The following is a 12,382-nucleotide window of genomic DNA, read 5'->3' as shown; positions in this document are numbered from 1 at the left end:
TACAGGATGTAAGGTGGGGGGTGTTTTCCTGAACTGTCTTCTAGGTGTAAGGGGCTGTGTATCACCACAGGAAGAGTTAATGAAACTTCCTTTGTGACCTCCCTAGAGGAACAGCACTTCTAATTTCTGCAAAAAGTATAGAGACTTTTATCAAATGGCATGGTGTCCATTCCCCAGATTTCACAAAGGGGAAACTAAGGCTAAGTGACTGAATACCTGGCCATGAATCTTGAGGATGGATAATCTGTAGCCCTTTGCTCTTTTGAGAATCCCTCTCCTGGGAATTCTTTCTTGTGTACCTCTGGCCTGCTTAAATCCCGCTCTTTTGTCCTGGTTCATTGTAAAAAAGTCATGTGACTTTTAAAATCTTTCTTGACCCCATCCATCCATGAACTGGACCTTGTGGGGACTTATAAATTTTCCTGGGCTTTCTTGTGAAGGTTGTGCTGCTTTATGTATGCACATCCACATTAGACTGTAAACTACAGGAGGGCAGGGCCTGGTAGGTCTTGCTCCTGGTGAGGCGGGGTGGGAGGGCTCACAATAATTACTAGTGCTCAATGAAAGAATGAACAGGTTTTGTGGGAACCAGGACTCGAATGCACCTTCCCAGGTGCGTTTCCACCGACCCAGAAATTTCCGGCCTCCTGAATAATAAGAGCCTGGGCTGTTTAGTGGGTCTATTAATTCCCATTGCCCACTACTGCCAGGGAAGAAAGATCCTGGGGCGCATCCCTAGGAGAAGTTAACCGGGCAGGCAGGTCCTGGAAACGCGCCACATTGTTAGGGTGATGAGGCCAGGTGACCGGCCGGGCCCTGAGAGCGGGCTGTGGCGATTGCCCGCGCCGCCTCGAGGGGGCCCTGCCGCGGGCGCGGGCCGCCAGCCAGGAGGACGGGCCCGCCCGCGCTCTGATCCGCGCCCAGCCTAGCTGCGGCCATCGCCTGGCCGGACCGCGCCGCGGGCTCGCCCAGGTACTGGGGCCGGGAGGCAGGGGAGACGCGGCCACGCGCCACCGCGCTCTTTGTTTCGGGCCCTGGCGGGTTTCTGTGCCCTGGACACCGTGACCCGGCTCTGGGCGCGCAGGGTTCTGGAGCTGGGGCGCTGGGCGCCGGGGCCAGGTCAGGGACGCGCAGGCATCAGGAGGTGGGCGCAGAGACAGCTTAGGGAGCGGGGACAGAGACACAGGGGGACCGAGGCTGGGGCGTACGGGGTCCGAGACCTGGGGCGCGCAGTCACAGGGTTTGAGGCGATTAGAAGACCGGGCTTAGTCTAAGTAACAGGACAGAGCTGTGGCGCAGGCCAGCTCGGCCGGGGTCGGGAGTTCGGACCGGCTAAGCCGGGGTCGTAGGAAGCGGGCCGGCTGGGTCAGGGCCCGCGGCTCCTGGGCGCCCGCGGGCGGGGACTGATCGGCACTGTCGCGGTCGCGGCCGGGTGGACTTCGCTCCCTGGGACACGATCGGAACTCCGCGGTGAAGAGAGGCTTCTTGGGGCCGCGATGGGCAAACTCGGGACTCTTCTCCCGCTCTTTGCAGGCAAGTGACCTGGTGCGTTTCTTTCCTTTTCGTGGTTAGGAGGTAGGGGGACCCTCCGCGCCTTTCCATCCTTCTGAAGGAGCGGGAACTGGGAGGGGGTGCCGGGTCCGGGGGCCACCTGTGGCACGCGCCTTCTGGCACGCTGGCGCTGCCTCTGACAAGTAGGAGGAGGAGGGTCCCCAGGTCGTTGGGGTTTCTGAGATGCAGTGCCGCGTTCTAACCAGCGAGCCCAGAGTTGTTTGCTTGACGTTATTTGAGAATGTGTGTGGCGGGAAGAGAACCAGGAGCTTTCTAGCATTCTCCAGACAGTGCCAGCAGGTGACCCGGAGTCTCCAAAGTGGTTGGAAAACAAAAAGCGCCCTCCAGGGTGTGGGGTCAGTGGGACCACTAACGATGGTGATCACAACCGCTTGGGAAGATCCCCAGGGTCTGCTGCAGCCCATCCACACACTTTTATTTTCTGAGATTATTTTCTCCAGTTTTTCACTACTTGAATGTATGGTGACAGAGGGCTCATAAAATGTACTGAAAAGTATGAATGTAGGTCAGATCTTGTGTTAATATCACATAGCACTTTAGAACTAACCCTTTTGACATTTTGGTCTATTTCCATGTGGCTTTTGGTCTATGCGTATACTTTTTTAAAAGTGCTTTTTAGTTCTTTCCCTTTTGAATGAGATTTGCCTGTCCGTATGATTTTGGTTTTGACCTATTTGGGGCCTGTGAGGTTATATTTGCAAATCAATCAACAAGTATTAAGAAAGGACTTTCTGTGCTGAGGCCTTGAGGGCCAGGTAGGGGGTGGGGAGTGGCTGCAAGCTGGAAGGTGGAAGAGGCAAGGCTAGTACCCAGAGCAGGACCTGCATGGAGAGGGGGAGGGGGCCTGCAACAGAGCTGGGTGCTCCAAAGCTTAATGGAGGAAGAGACCAAATCTTCAGGCAAGTAATGGTGACCTCCTAAAGTAATAGAAGGTACTGATTATTTGCATTTACTAAATGCTTTGCATGCTTTTATTTCATTTTACCAAATTGACAACCCTGGGAAGGAGTTGGGATTATTATACCACTTTACAGATATGCAAACTGAGGCAAAGTAGGGTCAAATAACATCCCCAAGGTGTTGAAACGTGGTGGTGCAGCTCCGAATTCCTGGACAGGACAGTGGAGTTTTGGGGCTGTTCTCCTGGCTGCTGCTGCAAGTCTGATAATTGGATTCTAATGCATGTCTGGACAGCCCTTCCTCATCTGAGGCTGCCAAAGCTATCAGCAGCAGCAGTTGAATTATTTCCTTAAATACCACCAAGAAGGTAGAAAAAAGTAGTAGCTTCAGGGAACTGCATGCTCCTGAATGCAAATTGATTGGCTTTTTACAAAGTGTTGCTCTGGCACCTAATGTTTTGAAATTGAGCTACTTGCAAGTGTGACCCCAGCGCTAAAGGGCATGGGGTCAAAATATGTTCTTGGGCTGCAGGAGATGTTGCCTATGAGATAACAGTGACCTGGGAAGGAGGCAATGAGGCAAGAACGGTGAGTGAAAGAAGCCAAAGGGGAAGATTTCTGATCTTCTGTCTGGCAATCACAAAATGTATCTATGCAGGATTCTACACACAGGACCCATTTTGTAGATCAAGCATATTTCTAAAGCCCTGGAGTCATTAGGGGGTCTGGATGAACTCAGCCCTCTGGCTCTGTGTGCTGCCTTCCTTTCTAGGATCAGCCTGGAGGAAACTCCCCACATACATATAGGGGAAGACTCTGTTCTCTCTCAGTGACTTGGTATCTGAACTTACAGGTGGAAGATGATGGTTTTGTCTTTCTGAGAGCAGGAAGGCCTGTTTAGATCCCTACCACTTACCAAGCAGTCAGAGACATTTGCTGACCGAGTGCTTCACGAGTTCAAGAGTCCCTGTAGACTTCTCAGGAAGGGGGCTCCTGTTCTGTGGGACATTTGCTTCACAAGGCAGAAACTGTGTGGGAGGATTAATGGGGTCTGGACTGAAGCTTTGCAGGAGGTGTACTGACCTGGGAACCCCTGGCTCTTTCCTGTAGGCCTCTGATAAACAGCAAAATGATGGGAGGTCATCAACTTACCTGTATCATACAGGTGGTAAGCCAGCGCTGTCTACCAAGAGTACTTTGTGGCCATCCCTGTTGATCTAGATTAAGGGAATCTGGTTAATTGGTTAAGTATGCATTTGATTACCTTAGAGCTACTTTGTTTCTCACAGGGTGCTAAAAACAGTCAGAGAACAAGTATTTCTTAAACCTCATGGTGAAGCCATGAGCAGAACACTGTCCTCATTTTCATAGGAATCTCCATGCAGAAGTGGTAAATACCCTTCTGTCTTGCTGCAAGGCTTGTGCACTACATTGTAAAACACCAAAGACTGGGGATGGAGCTCAGTGGCTCTGGGGTTGATCTACAGTGCTGCAAAAAATAAATAAAGATAAAAAAAAATTCCAGTAAAAATCACTCCAATGAAAATGCCATTGAGCATGTGTTCACTCTTAGATTCAGCAAACTTTTTGGATCCTGGAGCATATTTTATCCTTACCCAGGTCCATGTCCCATGCACAGTTCTTTGGGTGCAGCTCAGGAGCAGCAACATTGATTTCCACGATGTCTGTTTCTTATAAAAGCAAAAAAATAGGATCTCTGTTTCCTGAATTTTCTAGTTGAACTGTATATCAGGAATGTGTTTAATGCAGGTCCACTGTTGTGGTGTGGGACATAGTGCTGATCTGAGAGATCCCGGAGTATCCTGATGTATCTATGTGGTGTGTTTTACTTGAGGTACATCCTGCTCTAGCTCTTATTCTCCTGGAAAGCCTCCAGGTCCCCACTGGGGACTTTTTCTGGAGAGGAGACCAGTAAAGACAGGGTCAACAATGATCAGAGCCATCCTGCTTACGTGTGAAGGACAATGCAAATTAGGAGCCCTTGGAATACCCTATTGTGTCAGGGAAGGAGATGATTCTTGACGTTCATCATAACCACCCCTAGACTCTTAAAAAGAATTATGCTGATTTTTTTTTAAAAAGTGGGTAGTAATCCAGTATTAATATGTTTTGTCCAAAGTTGGCAAAATGAATGAGAAATTGGTGATCTAGAAATTTTTTTTCCTTTAGAGCATCCTCTGATCAGGCTTATGAGTGCTCCTTGAAGAGACCACCCTGGAAGAGGTTCTCTTTCTGTCTCCGCCCCCTGGACTGGGCAGGAAGCCCCCAGGAGCCCTCTGCAAATGGTTGAGTACCTATGCCAGCTTGTGATGCTTTCTATCCATGATCTGATTGTTGTTCAACCATGAAAGTCATTCTGATTGTCTCCTTTTTCTGCAAGAGGCCCTGAGGATTGGCAAGCTTGAGTAACTTGCCCATATCAAGGGATGGCAAGTCTTGAATTTGAATTCAGGTCTGCAGAGCTTGGAGCTCTTGCTGAGAAGGAGGGATTTCCCCAGTCGTTGACTCATGGCCCAGCCTCTCAAGAGCCACCTTGCCCCTACTTGAGTGGGCAGTCCCTGGTTCCAGCTCATGGCATCCGCTAGTCTCTGCAGCCCGGCTCCAGCCCCAGCTGCTTCCTCGGACACTGAGGCCAGTCTTTCTTCTCTTCCTTCCTCTCTCAGCTCTAATTATGGTGTGTGTTAAGTTGCCGGCCCTTCCTCTTCCTCTTCTCTTTTTGGAGAGATAATCACATTTATACACCCTTTCCAGGCCTGACTTTCATCTTCATTTTTTTTTTTTTCTCTTTCCTTTCGGTTCTGGGGAATGAACTAGAAGACTCTTCAGAAATCCTGACTGCAGCTGCCCAGGTGGCATCCAGGAAGCTTTTTTCTTTTCTTTTTCTTTTGGTACTGGGGGTTGAACCCAGATGCACTTTGCCACTGAACTACATCCCTAGATCTTTTTTAGTTATTCTTTTGAGACAGGGTCTTGCTAAGTTGCTGAGACTGGCCTTGAACTTGTGATCCTCCTGCCTCAGGCTTGCGAGTCTCTGGGATTACAGATGTGCACCACCAAGCCTGGCACCCAAGAAGTTTTAACAAGGGCGTCCTGCTAATGATTATGAGCAGTCCTCCTTTCCAGGCCACACCCCATACATAGCACCAGGGGATCTTTCCAGGTGGACCAAAGGGTGTCCTCTTTCAGTGTTTTTTTGGCAGGAACAGTGTGACTGTGGCCCCTCTTGTGTGTAGATTTTATGAAACGTCTATGAGAACCAGTTGGTTTTTATACACCAGAATGTGCTAGTTGCAAGAGTGAGAGAAAGAAATTGCTGAGGAATTGGTGGGCAGGGCCGTTCAAGGCCGTCTGCAGTTACTTCTCTTTTTATAGGATAGCCCAGCCCACTCTAGGCTCCTGGGAGTTGGTTATTTCCCACCAGAGGGTTCAGGAATCCACATTCTCCCCATTACCTTAGAGTACAGCTGCAGTTTGCAGCATTTCACTCACTGTGGGCCGCACAATAAACTGCGCAGGCCCACATCTGGCCGGCCTGTCGGCCCTGGGGCCATGCTGGGCCATTAGCCAGGGCGTCTGAGTCTGTGCACATTCCTTCCAGAACAAAGGCCTCCCTTGGCCTGGTCCTGGCGTTCCTCTCCACTTTGTAATCCTCACCTTTCCTAGAGATTTCCCTGGTCGCCCACCCCTCTCCCTACTGGCCATTTTGGAAGTAGATCAAAGGTGTGTTCAGGCTGAGAGGCAGTGAAATAGTCCAGGCTCTGGCATCTCACAAACCTGGGACAAATCCAGCCTCTGTCCGAAGAGGCTTTGGTCATTCCTCACCTACCACCTGGGATGCACTCTGCAAGGGATCCTGACCTTGGGGTGGGAACCACAGCAGGGTGCTATTTTGTGTGACTATGGCCCTCCCTGCTTGCTGGCTCCAACCCCAGTGCTACTTTGGTCCTACTGAATTCCCCTGGCCCCAGGGATCTGAAGAGCACCCTGCTTGCTACCAGAAAGACATCCCCCCTTCTTGGAGGTGTTATCTGATTCCCATCTGGGGGGTGGGGAGGACATGCGGTGACTGGATGACACAGGGGAGGCCAGAGTGATCGATGAGTTTGTCCCAGTGATGGGACAGGTGTTTCCAGTTTGTCTCCTCTGGAAAGACCCGCAGAGTCCAGTGGCCAGGGGCAGGGGAAAGAGACTGTATACATGTGGTGGTTGGGCTGTGTGCTCAGGGAGGCAGGTGGAGACCCAGGCTGGTTAAGAATGTGTTTCTCTCTTGTTCTATGGGAGGAGGTAGGCCAAGGTTGTCATCTGTTTACTCAGGGAGTAGCAGACACTCTCAAGAAGCAAACGTGTCTTTGCTTCTTAACTTGCTTTTTGACTCTTTTTTTCTACAAAATATTAATAGGAGATCACTGTAGGCCTGCAAAAGGTCAAAAAAGGCTGAGGAAGCAGGAACAACGTCCTTTAATTATCACCGTTCACCCCCATGTTAGTTTTCCGTCAATGTGATAAAATACCTGAGATAATCAACTTAAAAGAAGAGGAAGTTTGTTTTGGATCATGGATCATGGTCTCAGATATTTCAATCCATAGTCAGTTGGCTCCACTGCTTTTGGGCTTCTGGTGAGGCAGAACATTATGGCAGGAGTAGGTGGTGGAGGAGCTCCTGTGGCTGCCAGGAAGAGAAGAGAGAAAGAGGAAGGGGCTGGGGTTCCAGCATCCCCTGGAGGGCACACCCCAGTGACTTAATTCCCTCTCACTAAGCCCTATCCCTTAAAGTTTCTACCACCTCCCAAGAGCACCACAAATTGGGATCCAAGCCTTCAACACATGAGCTTTGGGATGAGGGAATTTAAGATGCAAACCATAATACACCTGAGGTGATAATTTTAACTCTCTTTGCTTGTGAATTTACCAAGCTGAGATCATATGGTTTGTGTTTTTGTATCTTGCATCTTAAAAATCACTGTGGCAGCGGGGCACGGTGGGGCACGCTTGTAATCCCAGCAGCTCAAGATGCCGAGGCAGGAGGATCACAAGTTCAAGGCCCGCCTCCGCGAAAGCGAGGCTTTAAGCAACTCAGTGAGACCCTGTCTCTAAATAAAATACAAAATAGGGCTGGGGATGTGGCTTAGTGGTTGAGTGCCCCTGAGTTCAATCCCTGGTACAAAAAAAAAAAAAAAAAAATCACTGTGGCAATATGTGTCTTTCCCAATCTGTAAATAACTGCATAAACAGGACTGCTGGTGTCAGTATGTGGATGTACGGTAAGTACTTGTGCTTAACTATTTGTCCATGGTCATATATGTCCTGTGTCTATCACTGTGTCTAGATCTTTGGGTAGATACATGAACGTGTAGTCATGTTCTTAGATTTCTAGTGGGATGTTTGGGGTCAAAAAAGCACAATTTTTTTTTAAATCATGGAAAACTACAAATAATGTAAAATTAGCATTTGAACCATATAAGGTTGTATAGGTTAGTTTGCTTTAAGCACAATCATATTGCTCTACCGCAATCTCTCCCCTCCCTCTCCAGAACTCTTCATATTGTAGAACTGTAACTGTACCCACTGAACATTTAACTCCTCATTCATACCTCTCCCTACCTCAGGCAACCTCCATTCTACTTTCTGTCTCTATGACTTTGATACCTCCATGGACCTCATATAAGTGGAATCATATAGTGTCTGTCCTTTGGTGACTGGCTTATTTCACTTGGCTTAATATCTTGAAGTTCAACCATGTCACATTTACCAGAATCTCCTTCCTTTTTAAGGCTGAATAATATTTCATCTTATGCATGTGCCACATTTTGTTAGTCTGTTCATCAGCTGAGGGACACCTGAGCAGCCTCCACCTTTTGGCTCTGGTGAACCAATGTTTGTGGGCAGATACCCAGAAGTGACCACAGCTTTTTGGGATTCCCCAGCATGTTCAAATTGCTCTTGAGACAGTGTGGTCACTGGATCCTCACAGTTTCATGATGTCTGCCTAGTGTCCCTGCTAGCCCCGCTGGGTTGGTGTCCAGAGGGTAAAAACCAGGCCTGCCGGAAAAGGGAGAGGGAGATTTCTTAACCGAGCTATTTTGACAGATTGTGTAAACTCAGTGATTAATGGAATGAGAAAGCAGGAAGAATGTCTTTCATTTAAAAAAAAAAAAAAAAAAAGCCTTCGGGGCTGCTTGGTTTTATTTTCAATTAAAAGGGTCTGATTTTGTTTCTGGAGAATGGTTTTAATTTGGATAAATGGTTCAGTCTGGGAACCACATGCCAGAGTCTATGATCTATGAGTGCAATTACGCAGGGTTTCCTCTGCTGCTTTTCGGAGGGAACAACACAGAACCTGGCCTTGCTCTGGTTTGGCTCTGTTAATGGCGCTGGCGGCCCCTGAGCAGTTGGAGTGTGGCGGCTTTTCTGATCAGGGCAAGAAGCTTTCTGGGACCAGCAGTGAGCATGGCCATAACGCCCTTGGTGGCTGAATCGGGTTAATTTTTAGCCTCTAAGAATGTGTTCACAATTCCAAGTCAGGAATGTCAACAAACAGGCCCTCCTTTTTGCCCCCTTGGAACATGTTGGACCAGAGTTACTGGCATCTTTTCCAACATGGGCATTTGCAGAATCGGTCAGATTTGGAGGAATGGGGAGGAGGCAGACCCATCCTTCTATTCATTTGAGATGCCTCACAGATCTGGGCCAGGCAGGACTGGGGGCCCCCGAGGAGGAGGAAGAGGGTTGCTCTATGTGGGTGGGCAGCTTGGTCTTTTTTCCAAGGGGCTGTTGGGGTGAAGAAGGTGAGGGAGTAAATCCTGGGGGAATGTGGAGTGAGAGACATCTGGGGGAGGGACAGTGAGGGCCCAGGCTGCAGGATAGCAACTACCTGGCGTGTTCCTAGAGTCCCCTTCTGCAAAGGGGATTTGCAGAAGGCAAAGGGGGAGTAGAAAGATACAAGATGGGGTGTTTCACCCTTTGTATTAGGGAACCTGAGATAGAGCCTGGGACAACTTTCTATGTAATTTGCAGCAATTATGCTTGCAGGTTTAAAACAATGCCCACTGATCCAGGGGTCCTGTTGAAGCTTAGAGTAGAGGGGGGAAAGATGAGGGATCATCTGCCTGCTTGTGGAGAGGCAGGGTGGGTATCTCTTGTCCTTGACCCTCAACAAAGGGCAGTTAGTTATTAGCATAATAATGGATGGGTTTTGGGAGGGTGAGCTCTAGTACTTGGGGTCCTAACCCTTTTTCTTAAGGAAGTGGAGATGTGTGGTTGTATTAGTCAGTTTTATGTTACTGTAACAAAATACCTGAGGCAGACTAGTTTTCTAAAGAAAAAAGATTTATTTTTTAATTTAATTTTATATTTTGATCTGAGGATTCAGTCTAGGAGCACTTTACCACTGATTTCATCCCCAGGCTTTTTAAAATTTTTAAAATTTTGAGACAGGTTTTCCTTAAGTTACTGAGACTGACCTTGAATTTGCCATTCTCCTGCCTCAGTCTCCTGAGTAGATGGGATATAGGTGTGTGGCACTGGGACTCGCTTAAGGTAAAGAGGTTTATTTAATGTACAGTTTAGGAGGCTGAAAGTCCAAGATGGAGTGGCCCTATTGGTTCAGCCTCTGGTGAGGCCTAATGGAGGATGGCATCACGATGATGGGACCAGGTCGGGGAGGAGGAGGTCACATCTTGAAACAGGAAGCCAGGTTGCAGTTCAGGAGTTGGGCTCCCGTGACAGCAACAACTCCTTCCCAAGGTAGCTCCCCCAAGACCTCACCACTTCCTTCTGGGCCTCACTTCTTAAAAGGCCCACCCAGGTCTTAGTACTGTCACACAGAGGAATGAGATTCCAGCATGGGAACCTTTTGGGGATACATTTGAACTGTATCCAAACTATAGCAGTGGGCCTCATCTCTGGAGGACCAGCCTGCATTAGGATAGAATATGAGACTCATTTCCCCAAAGCTTGGCCAGTGCACCTCAATTTCCTTGTACATTTCCCAGAGACCTTTCTCATTTCCCACTGGCAAGGCTGTGATTTTAACCAGATTATACTGATGAAAAATGTGGGTTATATGAGTAACTGATAACACAGATAATTGATTGATCTTGTTCTTTTAACTCTCACCCCTGTCCCCATTTAAATAAGGATAATCCAAAGTATAGGTTATCACTTTTGTTTGTTACTGGAGATAATGAAACCATGAGAATGAAAATTCTACATTTTTATTTATTTTTTACATTTTCCCACATTTTTATTGGAGTACTGTAGTTGTACATATGGATGGGATTTGTTGTTACATGTTCGTACATATATACAATATAACAATATAATTTGACCATTATCACTCCCTAGCACTTCTCCGCTCCTTCTCCTTGGTCCATTTCCTCTACTGATCTCCATTTGACTTTTAGGAGATCCACCCCTACCTTTCTTTTCCTTTTTTCTCTCTAGCTTCCGAATATGAGAGAAAACCTCTTGACATTCTGAGTTTGACTTATTTCATTTAACATGATGGTCTCTAGTTCCATTCATTTTCCTGCAAATGCCATAATTTCATTTTTCTTTATGGCTGAATAAAACTCCATTGTGTATATACACCACATCCATATCCATTCACCTGTTGATAGGCACCTAGGCTGGTTCCATAGTTTGGCTATTGTGAATTGTGCTGCTGTGAACATCGGTATGCATGTATCACTGCAATAAGGTGACTTTAATTCTTCAGGGTAAATACTGAGAAGTGGTATAGCTGGGTCGTTATGGTGAGTTCATGCCTAGTCTTCTGAGGTGTCTCCATACTGATTTCCATGATGGTTGTACTAATTTACAGTATCATCAACTGTGTAAGATTCTACATTTTGAAAAGGCTTACATTCTCATTGTACCAAAGCATGGGATTATTTTCCTGCTCTTGTCTAGGTGTTTGCAGTGATTCTGTGTTAGTAGCATAGTGTGTATGTAATTATCATGTGGATGATTTCCTGAATTCCATGCCCCATCCTAAGCAACTCCTGTTTCTGTGCTGTCTTCATGTATAACCCTCAGGGTGAAGGCTAAACTCCTCTGCATGATCCCTCAACTTAGGGTTGGTGATTTTTTTGTTTGTTTCATTTTGTTCTTTTTGTTTTTTAATGCACTACTGGGGATTGAATCTAGGATCTAGTGCAAGCTGAGTAAGCACTCTGCCACTGAGCTGCATCCCTAGCCTAGGTCTGTTTTTTGAGCAGCTGATACTTGTCAATGTCTCTTTCAGAAGATACCAATTCCACATTGGCTGTGGTTGGTCAGGTATCTGGGCACCTGTTTGATTTTTTTTGGTACTTATGGGGTGGTCTCTGCAGCCTAACAGTGAGGTGGACCCTTTCTTGGGCCTGCAATCAGTCTCTGAGGAGCTGCTTTCCTCTCTTTGCTGGACTGAGTGAGGCAGGACAGAGTGGGAGGTGCTAATGCTTCTGCTAAATCAGGTCTTCACTTTCTGACTTAGCTCTTCTGTCTGCTGTGGCTCCCTGGGGCCCATGCATAAGAGTAAAACCCAGCAAACTATGGCCAGCTGCATGCTGATGGGGCTGGATGTGCTCTGAAGCCACTTAGTGCTGACCTTGGCCTTGTGGGTGTGCATTTGTGGCCAGGACTCTTGGTGTGTGTCCAGCTGGGGCCTGTCAGTGTTGAATTCAGTACCGGCCCAGCTGAGGTCCAGACAGACTAGGGCTTCAGTTTTTGGTGCCAAGATGAGCTGGACGAATGAGTGGAGCTGACAGACTTTTGGCTGACAGTCATCTCTATTGTCCTGCGTCCCTGTGACCCCTGGAATTACTGCCTGTCCTTTCATTTATACACACCGGTTGTTTCTGCTGTGTTTCGCCTGTCGTCAGACTCATGTGCTCTGGGGATATCAGCTC

General features: G+C 47.7%; 1 protein-coding gene across 1 annotated transcript in view; it reads left to right on the top strand.

The window, feature by feature from the left end:
- Window positions 1–841: 841 nt before the first annotated feature.
- TNS3 (tensin 3) overlaps window positions 842–12,382 on the top strand; it is a 268,106-nt gene continuing 256,565 nt past the window's right edge. Inside the window, exon 1 of the mRNA XM_079149903.1 lies at window positions 842–972. The gene's annotated coding sequence lies outside the window, so the exon portion shown is untranslated. The remainder of the gene's footprint in view (window positions 973–12,382) is intronic.

This window comes from Sciurus vulgaris (genome assembly GCF_902686455.1).
Source record: "Sciurus vulgaris genome assembly, chromosome: 8".
Classification (NCBI taxonomy): Eukaryota; Metazoa; Chordata; class Mammalia; order Rodentia; family Sciuridae; genus Sciurus; species Sciurus vulgaris.
Note: the sequence above shows the minus strand (reverse complement) of the source record. Positions and strands in the feature narration are given on the sequence as shown.